At 35.6% G+C, this 18236-nt stretch overlaps 1 pseudogene across 1 annotated transcript; it reads right to left on the bottom strand.

Annotated features, from left to right (window-relative positions):
- Positions 1–10731: 10731 nt before the first annotated feature.
- On the bottom strand, positions 10732–13323 carry LOC308494900 (ecotropic viral integration site 5 protein homolog; annotated as a pseudogene). The gene is made up of 2 exons: positions 11670–13323; positions 10732–11325 (listed from the first exon to the last, which is right to left on the bottom strand). The product of its transcript is annotated as an ecotropic viral integration site 5 protein homolog (transcript).
- Between the last annotated feature and the right edge of the window lie 4913 nt (positions 13324–18236).

Below are 18236 nucleotides of genomic sequence, written 5' to 3'. Positions count from 1 at the left end.
ATTCCATTGTGTATATATACCACAACTTCTTTTTTTTTCTTTTTTTTTTTAATTAATTTTATTGAGGTGACAATTGTTAGTAAATTTACATAGATTTCAGGTGTACAATTCTGTATTACATCGTCTATAAATCCCATTGTGTGTTCACCACCCAGAGTCAGTTCTCCTTCCATCACCATATATTTGATCCCCTTTACCCTCATCACCCACCCCCCACCCCCTTACCCTCTGGTAACCACTAAATTATTGTCTGTGTCTATGAGTTTTTGTTTCTCATTTGTTTGTCTTGTTCTTTTTGGTTTATATACCACATATCAGTGAAATCATAGGGTTCTCTGCTTTTTCTGTCTGACTTGTTTCACTTAGCATTATTCTCTCGAGATCCATCCATGTTGTCACAAATGTTCCTATATCATCTTTCCTTAACGCCGAATAGTATTCCATTGTGTATATGTACCACAACTTCTTTATCCATTCATCTATCGAAGGACATTTTGGTTGTTTCCATGTCTTGGCCACCGTAAACAAAGCTGCAATGAACATTGGAGTACACGTGTCTCTATAGAGAAATGCTTTTATATTTTTGGGGTAGATACCCAGGAGAGCAATTGCTGGGTCATATGGTAATTCTATTCGTAATTTCTTGAGGAACCTCCACACTGCCTTCCATAGCGGCTGCACCAGTCTGCATTCCCACCAACAGTGTATGAGAGTTCCTTTTTCTCCACAGCCTCTCCAACACTTGTTACTATTTGTTTTGTTGATGAAAGCCATTCTGACTGGGGTGAGGTGATATCTCATTGTGGTTTTCATTTGCATTTCTCTGATGATTAGCGATGTTGAGCATTTTTTCATATGTCTATTTGCCATTTGTATATCCTCTTTGGAGAAATGTCTCTTCAGGTCCTCTGTCCATTTTTCAATTGGGTTGTTTGTTTTTTTGTTGTTGAGTTTCATGAGTTCCTTGTATATTTTGGATATTAGCCCCTTATCAGAGGAACTGTTTGCAAAAATCTTCTCCCATTCAGTTGGTTGCCTCATTATTTTGTCAATAGTTTCTTTTGCTGTGCAGAAGCTTTTCAGTTTCATATAATCCCATTTGTTTATTTTAGTTTTTACTTCCATTGCCTTTGGAGTCAAATTCATAAAATGCTCTTTGAACCCAAGGTCCATAAGTTTAGTACCTATGTTTTCTTCAATGCAGTTTATTGTGTCAGATCTTATGCTTAAGTCTTTGATCCATTTTGAATTAATTTTGGTACATGGTGACATATAGCAGTCCAGTTTTATTCTTTTGCACGTAGCTATCCAATTCTGCCAGCACCATTTATTGAAGAGGCTGTCTTTCGTCCATTGTATGTTTTTAGCTTCTTTGTCAAAAATTATCTGTCCATATTTATGTGGTTTTATTTCTGGGTTCTCAATTCTATTCCATTGGTCTATGTGTCTGTTTTTCCGCCAATACCAAGCTGTTTTGATTATTGTAGCCCTGTAGTACAAGGAAAAATCAGGGAGTGTGATACCTCCAGTATTGTTCTTTTTTTTTAATATTGCTTTGGCTATTCGGGGTCTTTTGTGGTTCCAAACAAATCTGATGATTTTTTGTTCTATTTCTTTAAAAAATGCCATTGGGATTTTAATGGGGATTGCATTAAATCTGTATATGGCTTTGGGTAATATGGCCATTTAAACTATGTTGATTCTTCCAATCCATGAGAACGGAATGTCTTTCCATTTCTTTGTGTCTTCTTCAATTTCTTTCAAAAATGTCTTATAGTTTTCAGCATATAGGTCCTTCACATCCTTGGTTAAGTTTATTCCTAGGTATTTTATTCTTTTTGCTGCAATTGCAAAAGGAATTGTTTTTTCTATCTCTTTTTCTGAGATTTCATTGTTGGTATATAGGAAAGCAATGGACTTTTGTACGTTGATTTTGTAGCCAGCAACTTTACTGTATTCATTGATTGTTTCTAATAGCTTTTTGGTGGAGTCTTTAGGGTTTTCTATATATAGCATCATGTCATCTGCAAAGAGTGACAATTTAACTTCTTCATTCCCAATTTGGATGCCTTTTATTTCTTTCTCTTGCCTGATAGCTCTGGCGAGGACTTCCAACACTATGTTGAAAAGCAGAGGTGATAGGGGACAACCTTGTCGTGTTCCTGAACGTAGAGCAAAGGGCTTCAGCTTTTCACCATTAATTATGAGATTAGCTGAGGGCTTGTCATATATGGCCTTTATTATGTTGAGGTATTTTCCTTCTATACCAATTTTAGTAAGCGTTTTAACCATAAATGGATGTTGTATCTTATCAAATGCTTTTTCTGCATCAATTGATAGAATCATATGATTTTTGTCCTTTATTTTGTTTATGTGATGTATCACATTGATGGATTTGCGAATGTTGAACCATCCTTGTGCCCCGGGGATGAACCCCACTTGGTCGTGATGAATAATCTTTTTAATGCATTGTTGTATTCGATTTGCTAGAATTTTGTTTAGGATTTTAGCATCTGTATTCATCAGAGATATAGGTCTGTAGTTTTTTTTTTTTTTGTGTTGTCCTTACCAGGTTTTGGTATCAGGGTAATGTTGGCCTCATAAAATGAGTTAGGGAGTACTGACTCTTCTTCAATTTTTTGGAAGAGTTTGAGCAGGATTGGTATTAGATCCTCTTTGAAGGTTTGGTAGAATTCACTGATGAAGCCATCTGGTCCAGGACTTTTGATTTTGGGAAGGTTTTTAATGACTGATTCAATTTCCTTACTGGTGATCGGCCTGTTAAGATTTTCCCGTTCTTCATGATTCAGCCTTGGAAGGCTATATGTTTCTAAGAACTTGTCCATTTCTTCTAAGTTATTAAATTTGGTGGCATATAGTCCTTCATAGTATTCTTGGATAATCCTTTGTATTTCTGTGGTGTCCGTGATAACTTCCCCTTTTTCATTTCTGATTTTGTTAATTAGTGTCTTCTTCTTTTTATCTTAGTGAGTCTAGCCAAGGGTTTGTCAATTTTGTTAATCTTTTCAAAGAACCAGCTTTTTGTCACATTAATTTTTTCTATTGTCTTTTTGTTCTCTATTTCATTTAGTTCTGCTCTGATTTTTGTTATTTCCTTTCTTCTGCTGACCTTGGGTTTCGTTTGTTCTTCTTTTTCTAGTTTTTTAAGGTGTAACATGAGGTTATTTATTTGGGATTTTTCTTGTTTCTTGAGATAGGCCTGTAATGATATAAATTTCCCTCTTAAAACTGCTTTCGCGGCATCCCAAAAATTTTGGTAGGATGTATTTTCATTGTCATTTGTTTCTATGTATCTTTTGAGCTCTCCTCTAATTTCTTCTTTGACCCAGTCGTTCTTTAAAAGTATGTTGTTTAATCTCCATGTATTTGTGTTTTTTCCTGCTTTCTTTTTGCAGTTGATATCCAATTTCAAAGCTTTGTGATCAGAGAATATGCTTGGTATGATTTCAATCTTGTTAAATTTGCTGAGGCTGATTTTGTGTCCCAATATATGGTCTATCCTTGAGAATGTTCCATGTACACTAGAAAAGAATGTATAGTCTGATGTTTTAGGATGAAGTGCTCTATATATGTCAATTATGTCCAATTCCTCTAATGTGTCATTTAGGGCTGCGATTTCGTTATTTATCTTCTGTTTGGATGATCTATCCATAGCTGTCAATGATGTATTTAAGTCCCCTAGTATAATTGTGTTTTGGTCAATTTCTCCCTTTAGTTCTGTTAGTAGTTGCTTGGTATATTTCGGTGCTCCCTGATTGGGGGCATAAATATTGATGACTGTTATGTCTTCTTGTTGTATAGTCCCCTTTACCATTATGAAATGTCCATCTTTGTCTCTTGTTATCTTTTTCACCCTGAAGTCTGTTTCATCGGAAATCATTATGGCTACACCTGATTTTTTCTGGGTACCATTTGCTTGAAGTGTCAATTTCCACCCTTTCACTTTGAGTCTATGCTTGTCCTTGTAGCTGAGATGTGTCTCTTGTAGGCAGCATATGGTTGGGTTTAGTTTTTTGATCCAATCTGCTACTCTGTCTCTTTATTGGTGAGTTCAGTCCACTTACATTTAGGGTGATTATTGATATGTGAGGATTTCCTGTCATTCTGTCTTTAGTTTTCTGGTAAGGCTGTGTCTCCATTGTTTCTTTGCCTTTTTGTTGTTGTCTGTTATTTCTGTGTGGTAGTATTCTATGATGTTTCCCTCTGTTTCTTCTTTTATTACAGTATATATTTCAGATTTGGATGTTTTTTGAGTGGTTACCCTTGAGTTTATGTAAAAGAAAGTTTGATATTTAGAGTATTCCAGTTTCTTCAGTACGCTTACTTTCTCTATTCCCATATTCCAGTTCAGGCCTTTACGCTCCCCCTTTTTATGTTTCGGTTGCCACAAGTTGTCCCTGTTGATGGTGGTCTAATAGCCTCCTTTAGTATTTCTTGTAGTGCAGGTCGTGTATTAGAAAATTCCCTCAGCTTCTGGATGTCTGGAAAGGTCTTTATTCCTCCTTCATATCTAAAGGAGATCTTTGCTGGATATATTATTCTTGGCTCATGATTTCTCTCTTTCAATAGTTTGAATATTTGGTTCCATTCCCTCCTAGCTTGTAGAGTTTCTGCTGAAAAATCTGATGATAATCTAATGGGCTTTCCTTTGTAAGTTACCGTCTTCTTTTCCCTGGCTGCCTTGAGGATTCTTTCTTTATCATTGATTTTAGACAGCTTCAATACAATGTGCCTTGGTGAAGGCCTGTTGGGATTGAGGTAATTAGGTGTTCTATTTGCTTCTTGGATTCGAGGATCCAGTTCTGTCCACAAGTTTGGGAAGTTCTCATCGACGATTTGTTTGAATATATTCTCTGTTCCCTTCCCTCTTTCTTCTCCTTCTGGTATACCCATTATTCTTATATTGCTCTTTCTGATGGAGTCAGAAAGTTCTTGTAGAGTTCTTTCCTTTCTTTTAAGTCTCAAGTCTCTTTCTTCTTCCCTCTGTGTAAATTCCAGGTTCCTATCTTCTATGTCACTGATTCTTTCCTCCATCTGGTCAACTCTACTACCTAAGCTGGATATTTTATTGTTAATTTCTTCTATTGAGTTCTTAATCTCCAGAAATTCTATTTGGTTCTTTTTCTAGATTTCAATCTCTTTTGTAAAATGCTCATGGTGTTCTTTGATTGTGTTTCTGAGTTCATTAAACTGCCTTTCTGTGTTTTCTTGCATCTCGTTCAGTTTTTTCAGAATTGTGATCTTGAATTCTCTGTCATTTAAATCACAAAGGTCCATATCTCTAAGTTCCTTTTCTGGAGACTTTTCACTTTCTTTCTGAGCTATCTTGTTGCCTTGGTTATTCATGGCAATCACTGATTTACTATTTCTCTTCCTAGACATCTACAGGAGTGTCTTCTGCAACAGGTTGATAGGTATGCGAAGAGCTTTTGGAGTTCCAAAGCTCTTTCTGCACCGGATTCAGAGCCCGTTTGTTTCAGCAGTTCTGTTTACTCCTGCAGGGATCCGTCCAGATAGGTGGGGCCAGGGGCGGTGAGTTGTGAGAGGTGGCCCAGAGCAATGGCGGCGACCACCACCACAGCCAGTCCTGGTTCCACAGCTCCCTCCCCTTTGCCGGAACTAGTTGAGCTGCGAATCTGTGTCTGCGGTCCACAGTTCTCAGAGCAGCAAATATTCTGTCCTTTGATCCGACACTGCTACTTTATTGCTTCTAGCACCTGGGCAGGTGGGGGCGGGGCGAGCTCTGGGAGGGTAGGGAGGGGGCGGCTAGTCTCCGTGCCTAAGGCTTCCGTTCTCAGCTGGGCAGTGAGGGCTTAAACCACCGATTTCAGCCCTCTTCCCTCAGTCTTTGCTCCGAGTTCTGCCGTGAGGGAGCGTTGTGTTCAGCGGTTTTGTATGCTGCCCCCTCAGCCCTGTGGGCCGTAAGCGGAGCCCTAGCAGTCCGAGTCCTTCCCTCTCCCGCAGCTGCGGAAGATCCGGGAGCAGCGGGCTCCGAGCACTGAGCTAGGTCTGTGTCCTGCGCCCGCGTGGCTCCGTCCGCACTTCTCCTCTCCCTCCTCCCCAGCTTGCGCGATTCACCCACCTGGAGGTGTATTCAGTAGTCGGCCTCTTCGTCTTGCCTGTCTGCTGTGCAAGGAGTCCTTTGTGGAGTTATTGTTGTTCGATTCGTTGTAAATTCCAGGGGAGCGTTACAGAGGCTCACCTCACGCCGCCATTTTTTTTGATAACCTAGTTCATTCTTAATTTCTACTAATGAGTTCTTAATCTCCAGAAATTTGGTTCTTTTTTAAAATTTCAATCTCTTTCGTAAAATGCTCATGTTGTTCTTTGATAGTGTTTCTGAGTTCATTAAACTTCCTTTTTGTGTTTTCTTGCATTGCGTCGTGTTTTTTTCAGAACTGCAATCTTGAATTCTCTGTCATTTAAGTCACATATTTTCATATGTTTAAGTTCCTTTTCTGGAGACTTTTCACTTTCTTTCTGAGCTGTGTTATTGCCTTGGTTATTCATGGCAATTATTGATTTATTATTTCTCTTCCTAGATATCTACAGGAGTGGCTTCTGGAACAGGTTGATAGGTAGAGGTCTTTGTTTTGTTTTCCAGTACTTGTAGGTAGAATGTTTTATTTTCTCTCCGACTGTAGCCTTTTTTTCTCTCACATGGTAGTGCTATGTTTTCTCTGCACTCTTCCAGCTTCTTACACAATGGGTTGATTCCCCGGGAGAAAGGCTTCTCCGCTGTTAATAGTTTGCCTTGTTCGCGGGGCGCAGTTTCCGTGTGAGTGTTGAAAGAGCTTTTGAAGTTCCAAAGCTCTTCCTGCACCAGATTCAGAGCCTGTGTGTTTCAGCAGTTCTGTTTTGTCCTGCAGGTATCCACCCAGATAAGTGAGATCAGGGTCAAGGTGAGTTGTGAGAGGTGGCCTCGAGCAATGGCAGCAGCGACCAGCACCATAGCCGGTCATGCTTCCACAGCTCCCTCAACTTTCCTGGAACTAGTTGGGCTGCAAATCTGTGTTTGCGTCCATAGTTGTCAGAACAGTAAATATTCTGTTCTTTTGATCTGACACCACTATTGTTCCACTTCTAGCACTGGGCAGATGGGGGTAAGGCGAGCTGTGGGAGGGTGGGGCGGGGGCAGCTAGTCTCAGTGCCTAAGGCTTCCATTCTCTGCTCTGCAGTGAGGGCTTTAACCATCATTTTCAGCCTTCTTCCTTCAGTCTTTTTTCCGAGGTCCCTGCACTTAGCGTTGGGTTCAACCCTGTTATATGCTGTCCACTCAGCCCTGTGGGCCATAAGCGGAGCCCGAGCAGTCCGAGTTCTTCCCTCTCCTGCAGCTGTGGTTGTTCTGGGATGCAGCGATCTCGGAGCCCTGAGGTAGGTCTGCATCCTGCACCCTCTCGGCTCCGTCTCTGCACTTCTCCCTTCCTTTCTCCCTGGCTTGTGCGATTCGCCCAGCTTTATTTGAATTCAGTAGTGGGCCTCTTTTTTTGCCTGTCTGTTGTGCTGGGAGTTCTTTGTGTAGTTATAGTTGTTTGATTAGTTGTAAATTCTAGGGGAGATTTACAAAGGATCAGTTCCTGCCATCATTTTGATGACGTCTTCAGTTCTTTTTTTTCTATGTGAGTTTAAATATGTATTTCATTCACTTTTACCCCCTACTATTCCTTAACTCTGTTTAACTGAATAACAGTGAAATGACACATTTAAATAATATTTAAATACCAGAGACTAATTAAAATCTATCAAGAAAATATTGTCCAATTCCTCCAAGTCTTAACTTGAATGAAATGGAGTCAAATCAGAGTATAGTATCCTATTTCATCCTAAAGGCCAGGAAGGTTTTAAAGCCTTCTAAGGAGTATTTGAATCAAATATCTTGATTGAGGGGATTGTTTCTTATTTTTCCTTGTCCAAATTATGAGGGTAGCAATGGATTAAGTTTTAATTACCATGATTTTTTAACACCTAATTCCTAACCAGATACAGTACTAGGAAATTCTCTAAGAATATCTTTCAAAGTTTAGAATTCACACAAGATTGTAGAAAGATGTTCTTACTTTAAAGTCAAATTATAACAATGATTCAATGAAGCATACCTGAAAGGTCAATGATACAGAAAGAACAGTGCTGAGATTCTGGAATTCTTTCTCCATTTCCAAAGATACATATATCCTTCCAAATTTGTCTATGCTGTCTATTAATTCATGATATAAAGTAGCTGACACACTGTCCATTTTGAATACTGCTAAGATCCATTAGGGAATTTTAGGTTTCCAAACCATTAGCTCAACAGCAAAAGCAAATGGTTAATCTTCTATTGAGACAAATTGTAGTAAACCTACATTTTAGAGTATCTAAATCAAGGGTCAGCAAAGTTTTCCTTAAAGATCCAGATAGTAGATATTTTAGGCTATTGAACTCTGCCACTGTAGCACAAAAACAGCCACAGACACTATGTAAATGAATGAACATGGATATCCAATAAAATTTTATTTATCAACACTGAAATTTGGATTTTCTATGATTTTCATGTGATACAAAATATTATTCTTTTGATTTTTCCCCCCAGTTATCCGAAAATGTAAAAAACACTGTTATTTTGTGGGCAGCTAGCTGGAATTGGCTCATGGGCTATAGTTTCTGACCCTTGGTGTAGATGATTCAGATTTCTTGATGTGGGGGTTGAAGCAAACATGTGATCATGCATGAATCATCTCATTTCACTTGTGCGTCAACAGCCTGTAGGCTGAACCCTGAGAAAAAAAGAGTATCTCAAAAGCAATAGTCAGACAATTCTAGGAATAGTATCTAATTCATAAGCTGTGTAGAGCTTATGAGTGTTGATAGTTACATTTCTGTCTATCTATAGCTATCTATCTATCTATTTAGGAAAGACATTTAAATCAAATGTATTAAATAACATTAATTGTCAGCAAAGCAGGGGATTGAGAGATTCATTAGCTGAACTTTTCAAGTGCTTTGGTGTCAGAGTGATCTGAATTAAAATCTTGGCTTTGCTACTTACTAACTTGCGACCATAGGTAAATTATTTAACTAGTAGAATTTAACCTGGTGCAATGAAGAAAGCAACATCGTTTCAATTTTGTTTCTCAATAGCTACAAAGGACTTTCTGGAAAAGCTTAGTCCATGGAAATACCGTATGGCTTAAGTCCTGGTTTTAGAGAAGAAATTATTTTTTATCTCTTACAGTTCATTTTTTCATATAATTTTTTGTGCATGTAATATATTGTACAAAATTGTACCTCTATACATGCTGAATTCTACCTTCCCATCTTATCCTCAAAGGCTATTTCCCCCCATAGGCTGATGATGATAAAAAGAGTGGAAAGTATCCAGTCAATACATTTCTGTTGCCTTTCCATAATGCAAGTGTAATTTGGGTGTTTCCTCCAAAAAAGCATTCAACTTTCTAGGAAAAATAGTCTAGATTATAAAAAGGAAGAATTGATAGGAAAGAATTCTTATGGCTGTATCTATAGATTAGTACCTACAGAATCTGAAGATACTGTTCATAGATTATTTGCAGATATAACTATTGTATACCTTGGACTTCAGTCCATTCCTTAAATTATGCTAAATATAATATTAGCACTAAGCAATGTTCACTATAACCTCTTTAATTATAGAAAATGTATTAGTTATATACACATGAATTAAAAAATTTCACCAGTAGTATTTAATAATTTCACCAAAGTATCAGTTATGAATCCACTAGAGTTGAATGCTAAGAAAAATTCTAAAGCTATTAAAATACTAGTGTTTGTTTTTATTTTCAATTTTAACCTATATTTGCAGAAGTCCTGTCAGAATGCCAAAGGCAGTCGTTTTGCAACATGTACATTCTCTATATAAAATAATGTTCAATGTCTGGTAATGCAGATTTATAAATTATGTACAAAGAGACAATACATTTTTAGTTAACCTACTGTGCTGACTGGTAAGCAATACATTGGAAGCATCATATGCACATAAAAATTAGAAATTCAAACAATACTTAAAACTCTCAAGACAGATAACCATTAATTTGTATTTATAAAATTAAACAGAAAAATGACAGTGTATTTGGGAAATTTCAGTGTCCCCTTAATAAAGCAGTGATTTTAATTGAAAAAGAAAATACCCCCTAGCTCAAAAACACCAAATAAATCAGAGGCATATCTTGGTCAAATGTCTGTAGACAGCTGTTCTGAAAACAAATTCATAAACATAAATATACAATTTGTTTACTGAGCATAAAATAGTGCACAAGAGCAGTTTTGTCTAAAGATAATTCAATTTTCCATAGTTCCGAACTTCAAAATGGTTCCCATATATAGATATAATTGCATTTTCTAAACAAGAAACATTAACATTCAGTAATACTGGTAGAACCTTATTTTTCCCATTAACCCTATTCCAGTCTACATTATGGCAATGGTAAGTCAGTGGTGAACATTTGGCAAAGATAAAAAGGCAGATAAGATATATATATATATATCATAATAGATATATTCCAAAATATCATATATATATATATATATATATATATATATATATATATATATATATATATATATATATATATCATAATAGATATATTCCAAAAACCGTTAGTAATCATATGATAACTGATCCCTTAAAAAAATCCACAGTCTAGTTCATAGTGATGGTCAGACAGTGGTTGAGTACGACTCTATTCTTCTTGGGGATCACTCCTTTTGAGCCACTTGATCATTCTCTGGTCTTCAACACACTGTTTTCTGTTTTGATTTCACTGTCATCTGCCACAGTGAGGTCGAAAGACATTGGATCAAATTTTCTATGCAAAGGAAAACCAACACCACTCTTCCATAAGGAATTATCTAGAAAATCTTCATCAGAGGAATGGAATGATTTGTCATCTCCTATTAAATGGTTGACAATGTGGATTCCATCAAAAGGTGTTGGCCTGAAAAGCCCCTCTGGCCTTTTAGGCACCTGAGCTCATGATTCAGCGCTGCTATCTGAACTTTCAGTACCCTAATATATTGGTTAGAATCAGACTTGTTAAGCTTTCCTTGAAGTTTTCCTTCTTTCTGGATTTCAAGCTCAGCAATGTGCTGCTGTAGTTCAGCAACAGCAGCTATGCATCTGCTTCCCAGATTTTCACTGCCATCACTTCTTCTTTGTTCTTGCATTCAATATCTGCTTGTTTGCACTTTGCTTCACTTAATTGAGTAAGTAGTCCTTTGTTCATCACAGAAAGATACTCCACCTTCTCCTGTAGACTGATCACCTCTTGTTCTTCTCTTTGAAAATGGTTACTACTGTGTTTCCCCCCAAATAAAACCTAGCTGGACCATCAGCTTTAATGCATCTTTTGGAGCAAAAATTAATATAAGACCAGGTCTTGTTTTAATATAATATAAGACTGGATCACATAATATAATATAATATAATGTCATGTCATATCATATCATCATATCATATCATATCATATCATATAATGTAATATAATGCTGGGTATGATATAATACAATATAATACTGGGTATAATATAATATAATAATGTAATGTAATGTAATATAATACCAGGTCTTATATTAATTTTTGCTCCAAAAGATGCATTAGAGCTGAAGGTCCTTCTAGGTCTCATTTTTGGGGAAACATGGTATTGATATGGTTCTGTGTTTCCATTTCCATCATCTCTTGTTCTAGGTCTCTTATTTCTGCCTGTGTTCATCTTCTTTAAGTCAAATGGTCATCAGTTAATCTTGTAACTCATTCACAGCATTTTTCTTAAGTGGATTTTTCCATCTGCCAGTAGTACAAGCTAAGTGGTGCTGCCAGTGCATGTCTAAATCCCTGATTTGTTGTCTAAGTTGTTTCACACCCGTGATAGCTTCTGCTTCTCTCAGTCTCACAGCAATAAGTTCTTGAAGTCTTGCAATGTTAGTCTCATTAGGAAAGGAATTGTTTTTCTTCTCTATATCCAGAACTTTATCCTGCATATCCTTTAGTACACACAGACTCGGCTTCACTCAAACCGGCTTGGACCAATTTCTTCTCTAGCTGTAGCACAAAATTTTCATTGTAGTTGGAACAGCATTTATGTTTTACTAATGTTTTAATGTGCTGTTTTAAAAGCCTATTTACTGCGTGTAACCTTTTAATTTCAACTTGCTTTTCCATTTCTTTAGTTTTTATTGTAGAGTATTGCTTTTCAAGCCCCCCACCCCTTTTTTTCTGAGTTATACTTGGTAAACTGCCTGAATTAATTTATCTGGACCACCATCACACCGATGTGGGATGACCTTCTGAAAGTGCTTTAACATCCCTTCCATGTCAACTTGCATCAGTTCGGCCTGATTCATTTGAAAAAGTGCTAATCCTACTCAAAACACTATTTCTAAACTCTCAGACATCAAGATATCAAACACCCTTGTTGCAATTGGTAATGGAAAAGTCATAAGAAAGATAGTCAGAAACCAGGATGATGTATATATTGAGGTATGAAAACTCTGAAACTGAAAATGTACAAAGAGCTCTGGAAGATGCTCCTGTATCGTGCATTCAAACTGGTACATAAAAAGGCCCAATTCTGTGATAGTTGATTTAAAAAGTTCACAAAGTCTATAATCTTGTATTAATTTAACAAATACACAGAAAGCTTCTTCTGGCATCTGCATAAGCAACAATCCAACTATGAAAACACATCCTTGACAATAACCAACCTCAGGGTCCACTAAAGAATATGCCTTCATTACCTTAAATAAAACCTCCTGTCCAAAGCTTTCTTTTTTTTTAAAAAAATATTATGTTCAGGATAAGTTCTAGCAATGTCCCTTCAGATCAGTTTTTCACAAGGCAAAGTCATTTTCAGGAGTTCTGAATACTGATCCTTAATTGGCATACTTTATGCATTGCATAAAAGTTGCCAAACTATTGCTCTAAACTGGTGGGGTATCCCTTTATGAACAAGTTCCTTAACTTGCTTTTCCTTCTTTTTGTGCACATCTTCCCATTCATTAATGATTCTTCCGCAACGTATCCAAGAATCTTCTTCAAGGTGGCTGAGATTGTTAGAGGTTGATGATCTTGATATAAGGGAGGAGCCACTGCTTCTTCTTGACCCATTTACACATCTTAAAGACTTACTGTTTATCTCTAACAATCTATTTTGTTTCTCCAGTTTAGGCAGGATTTTTAAGTCATCTGGACTCAACTGTGACGGGGAAGATGGTGACAGGACTGGCATTGATAGTGTCACAGATAAAGATGTAGTATAATGAAGCAGATGGACTTGCCACCTGACTGGACATAATTTACCTGTTCATCATTATGAAATGACTTATCCTTGATAATACTAGTTAGGTATACTATTTATCCTTTTTAACTTATTTGTGTCTTTATATGTAAAGTGTATTTCTTATAGGCAGTACATAATTGGGTATTATTTTCTTATTCAAGTTGAGAATCTTTGTCTCTTAATTGCAATATTTAGACAATTTACTTTCTTTTTTTAATTTTATTAGTTTCAGGTGTACAAGACAAGGTAATACTTAGACGTTCATCATTTATATCCCTCACACTGTGAACCCCCTCCCCCATCCATTATCCCTCCGACCTCACACCAAGCCATCACATTATATATATAAAATTATAGTTGGCACTCATTAATGTTTAGCTTCTGGGGTACAATGCCATGATCAGGCATCCACATTATCTCTGAGGTGGTCTCCCAAATAGGATGCATGTCCATTGGATACCCAACAAAATCTTTACAACATTATTGAATAAGTTCCCCAAATTAATTTTCAAAAAGCCCTGAGGCCATCTTGTTACCACCTGCTTCCTAATCCCTTCACCTTTCCCCTTATCCCCAACCCCCCCCACCCCCCGCCCATCTAACAACTCTCGTTTTTTTCTTTGTGTCCTCAAAACTGTCTCTGATTAGTTCATTCACATATTCTTTTCTTTAGATTCCACATATAAGTGAGATCATATGGTACTTGTCTTTCTCTTTCTGACTTATTTCACTTAACATAATGTTCTCTAGATCCATCCATGTTGTTGCAAATGATAAGATTTCTTTCTTCTTTATGGCTGCGTAATACTCCGTTGTATAAATGTACCACAACTTCTTAATCCAGTCGTCTACCGATGGACATTTCAGTTGTTTCCGTATCTTGGCTATTGTGTAAAGTGCTGCAATAAACATAGGAGTGCATACTGATTTTTGAATTGGAGTTTTGGATTTCTCTGGGTAGATGCCTAGGAGTGGAATTACTGGATCATAGGGTAGTTCCATTTTCAGATCATTTACTTTCACTGCGATTATTTTTATATTTAAGTTTATCATTTCACTATTTTTTTTATTTTTGTTCTTTCTTCCCACTCCCTCTTTTTCTGCCTTCATTGTAAGTTGTTTTTATGACTTTTTTTATCTTCATTCATAGCTGGATTTTAGGTATAATTATTTGTTGTATTCTTTTAGTGATTGCTTTTGGGTTTATAGTATAAAATTTTAATTCATCATAGTCTACTTTCAGGTAATGGACTGCTTTTCCTGGATTATAAGTAACTTACAATAGTATACTTTCACATCTCTCCTGTTGGAGTTTGTGCTATTTTCATCATACATTTAATTTCTGCATATGTTATTACTATCATGATATTTGTTAGTATTTTGCTTTAAATAGTAATTTATTTTTAAATAGATTTAAGTAATATGAAACCTCTATTTTATATTTATTTATAGAGTTACCATTTCCATTCCTCTCTTTTTCTTAATGTAGGAAAGTTTTCCTTTCGTGTCATTTCCTTCTACTTGAAGATTTTTTAAATAATTTTTTGTGAAACAGATATGCTTGTAATGAATTCTTTCAATTGCTGTTATTTGAAAAAGTATTTATTTTTACTGTAATTTAAAAACATTTGTACTGGTTATAGAATTCTACGTTGGTAACATTATTTTTTTCTTTTAATACTTAAATTTTTCTTGACCATCTTTATGCTTGTATTGTTTCTGACAAAAAAAATGTCATTCTTATCTTTGATTTTCTCTGTATACTGTCTTTTCCCTCTGGTTGTTTTCCAGATATTTTCTTCATTCCTCGTTTTGAGAAACTTTATTATGATGTGACTTAGTTTGCTATATGTTCCTTGGCTTGAAATTAGTTCATCTTAGATCATTAATTTGTATATTTAATTGAATTTAGAAAATTAATTTTATTTGTTCAAATTAAGTCCATATTTCTTTAAATATTTTTTTCTGTCCTGTATATTTTCTCATATCCTTCAGACCCCTTGAAATGTTCCACAGCTCATCGATGCTCTTCCTTTTATTAAATTATTTTCCTCCATGTATTTCATATTTTATTTATTTAGAGAGTTTCTATTGCTCTGCCTTCAAGTTCATTAATCTCTTATATAATGTTTAATATGCCATTCATGCCATCCAGTATACTTTTCATTTTGGACACTGTAGTTTTCATCTCTAGAAGTTAAATTTGGATCTTTTAAAATATCTTCCATGTTTCTGCCTAACAGTGTATTCCTTCCAGGGTTTATTTATAATAGGTTTCTAGGAAGTAGTAGAGAGCCATTATTCTGGGGCTACTATGCTCCATTTCTGAGACATGGATTTTCAGAGTACTTTACTTAATGACCTATGAATCAAGAATCATCCGACATAACTATAATACAATGTACATGCAGAGACTGGCATTGTACAATGTGTATATGTAGTTTTACACCATTTCACCACATGTGTAGATTTATGTTACCATTACTGCAATCAAGATGCAAACTTATTCCATCACCATAAATATCTCCCTGACACTAATCTTCTGTATTTACACATATTGCATACTTCATGCATCCCTAACTCCTTGCAACCGCTAATTTGTTATTCATCTCTAGGATTTTTCTCATTTCTAGAATGTTATATAAATGGAAACATATAGTATGTGACCTTTAGAGACTGGCTATTTTTTCACTGAGTATAATACTCAGGAGACTCATGCAAGTTGTTTCATGAATCAGTAGTTAGTTTTAATTTCTGACTAGCATTCCTTCAAATGAATGTATCCAGTGTGTTTAACCATTCAAATGCACAATTAAAAACATTTGAGTTGTTTATGATTTTTAAATTATGAATAAAGCTGCTATAAAACATTTTGTGCAGATATTTGTGTGAATATATGTTTTAATGTATCTGGTTTAAATGCTCAGGAGTGTGACTGTTTTGTTGTATGGTAAGTGTATGTTTAGTTTTAAAGTAAATATCAAGTTATTTTGTAGATGATGTGATATTCTGATCTAGAATAAACTTGTACACTATTTTTTTTAGTGTTTTTTATTTTTTGTTTGATTTTGGGATGGTTTATATTGTTATGTCTCATAGGTCAGTAATTTATTATTCTGCAGTGTCTAACTTCTTGTTCATCCTATCCATTCTATTACTTATCTGGACATTGTAGTTTCGAAATCTAAAACTTTGATTGGATTTTGTTTATATAATTAATGTCTTTACTTAAGCTTTTGAACATATATACAAAGTTATAATAACTATATTAATGTCCTTGTCTATTATTTCTAATATCTGTGTCAGTCCTGGGTCCCTTTTAATAGGTTGACTTTTCTTCTCATAATGGATCATATTGTCTTGCTTCTTTTCATACCTTGCACATTTTGTGGGGAGTTGCATATTTTTTTTTATTTTTTGATAAAATACATACAACATTAAAATTTACCATCTTAACAATTTTTATGTGTACAATTTTGTTGCAATAATTATATTCACATTGCTTTGCTTCCATTACCACCATCCAATCATAGAAATTTTTCATAGTGCAAAACAGAAACTCTAAACCTTAAACAATAATACTCTGTTATCTCATCTCACTGGCCCCTGGAAACCACAATAATGCTTTCTGTATCTATGAATTTAACTACTCTAAATACCTTATGAGAGTTGAATCATATGAGGTCTGACAATTAAGTTTGTGAATTCATCCTAGAAAAAGTGCTACATACCTCATTGCTACATACCTCACTGCAGTCACCTTTGAAGTACTCCCCTTTGGAATCTACGCCCCTATGTCAGGACCTGGTCGACCCTTCAAAGCAATTTTGGAACTTTTTCTGGAACAGACATCAAAGCTGTCATCATATTACCCTTGATAGCCTGAATATCATCAACTGTCTTCCTTTCAATATCTCCTTCTTCTTCAGAAAGAAGTCATGGGGGCCAGATCACGTGAGTGGAGAGGGTGTTCCAACACAATTATTTGTTTACTGGCTAAATACTCTCTCACAAGCAGTGCCATGTGAGCTGGTGCATTGTCATGATGCAAGAGCCATGAATCGTTGGTTAAAAGTTCAGATCGTATAGTAAATTTGGTTAACTGTTTGTCCAATTTGTACAAATTCAAAATGAATAATCCCTCTGATATAAAAAAAGAGGTTAGCAACATCATTGCAACAAGTTCACAAACTTAATTGTCAGACATTTGTCCTTCGTAATTGGATTATTCCTTAAAAGTAATATCCTCAAGATTCCTCTATTTTTGTACCATGTGTCAAAATTTCCCTTTTTTAGAAATTGTGATAGAATACACATAAGAAAATTTACCATCTTAATTTCAACTGCACAGTTTAGTAGTGTTAAATACATTCACATTATTATGCAACCAATTTCCAGAAATCTTCTTTTATTGTAAAATTTAAACTCTATACTTATTTATAAAAACTCTCCTTTTCCTCCCTGCAACTTCTAGCAACCATCATTCTACCTTCTGTTTTTATATATTTGAAAATTCTAGGTACCTCATGTAAATGGAATAATGTAACATTTTCTTTTGTGTCCAGCTTATTTCAATTAGTATGAGAAACTCGAGTTTCATTCATGTTGAAACATGTGTCAGAATCTCTTTCCTCTTAAAGCTGAATAATATTCCATTGTATGTCTGTATCATGTTTTGTTTATCAATTCATCCATTGATGAGCATTTGGGTTACTTCTACCTTTTGATTACTGCAAATAGAGCTGCTATTTACATGGGTATGCAAATACTTCTTTGAGTCCCTGCTTTCAATTATTTTGATTAAATTCCCAGAAGTGTAATTGCTGGATTATATGAAAATTCTTCTTAATTTTTTGAGAAACCGCCATACTGTTTTTTTGAATGGAAGAATCACTTTACATTCCAAACAGCAGTACAAGAGGGTTC

The sequence above is a fragment of the Rhinolophus hipposideros genome (genome assembly GCF_964194185.1).
Source record: "Rhinolophus hipposideros genome assembly, chromosome: X".
In the NCBI taxonomy this organism is placed as follows: domain Eukaryota; kingdom Metazoa; phylum Chordata; class Mammalia; order Chiroptera; family Rhinolophidae; genus Rhinolophus; species Rhinolophus hipposideros.
This window is presented reverse-complemented; position numbering and strand designations above follow the sequence as displayed.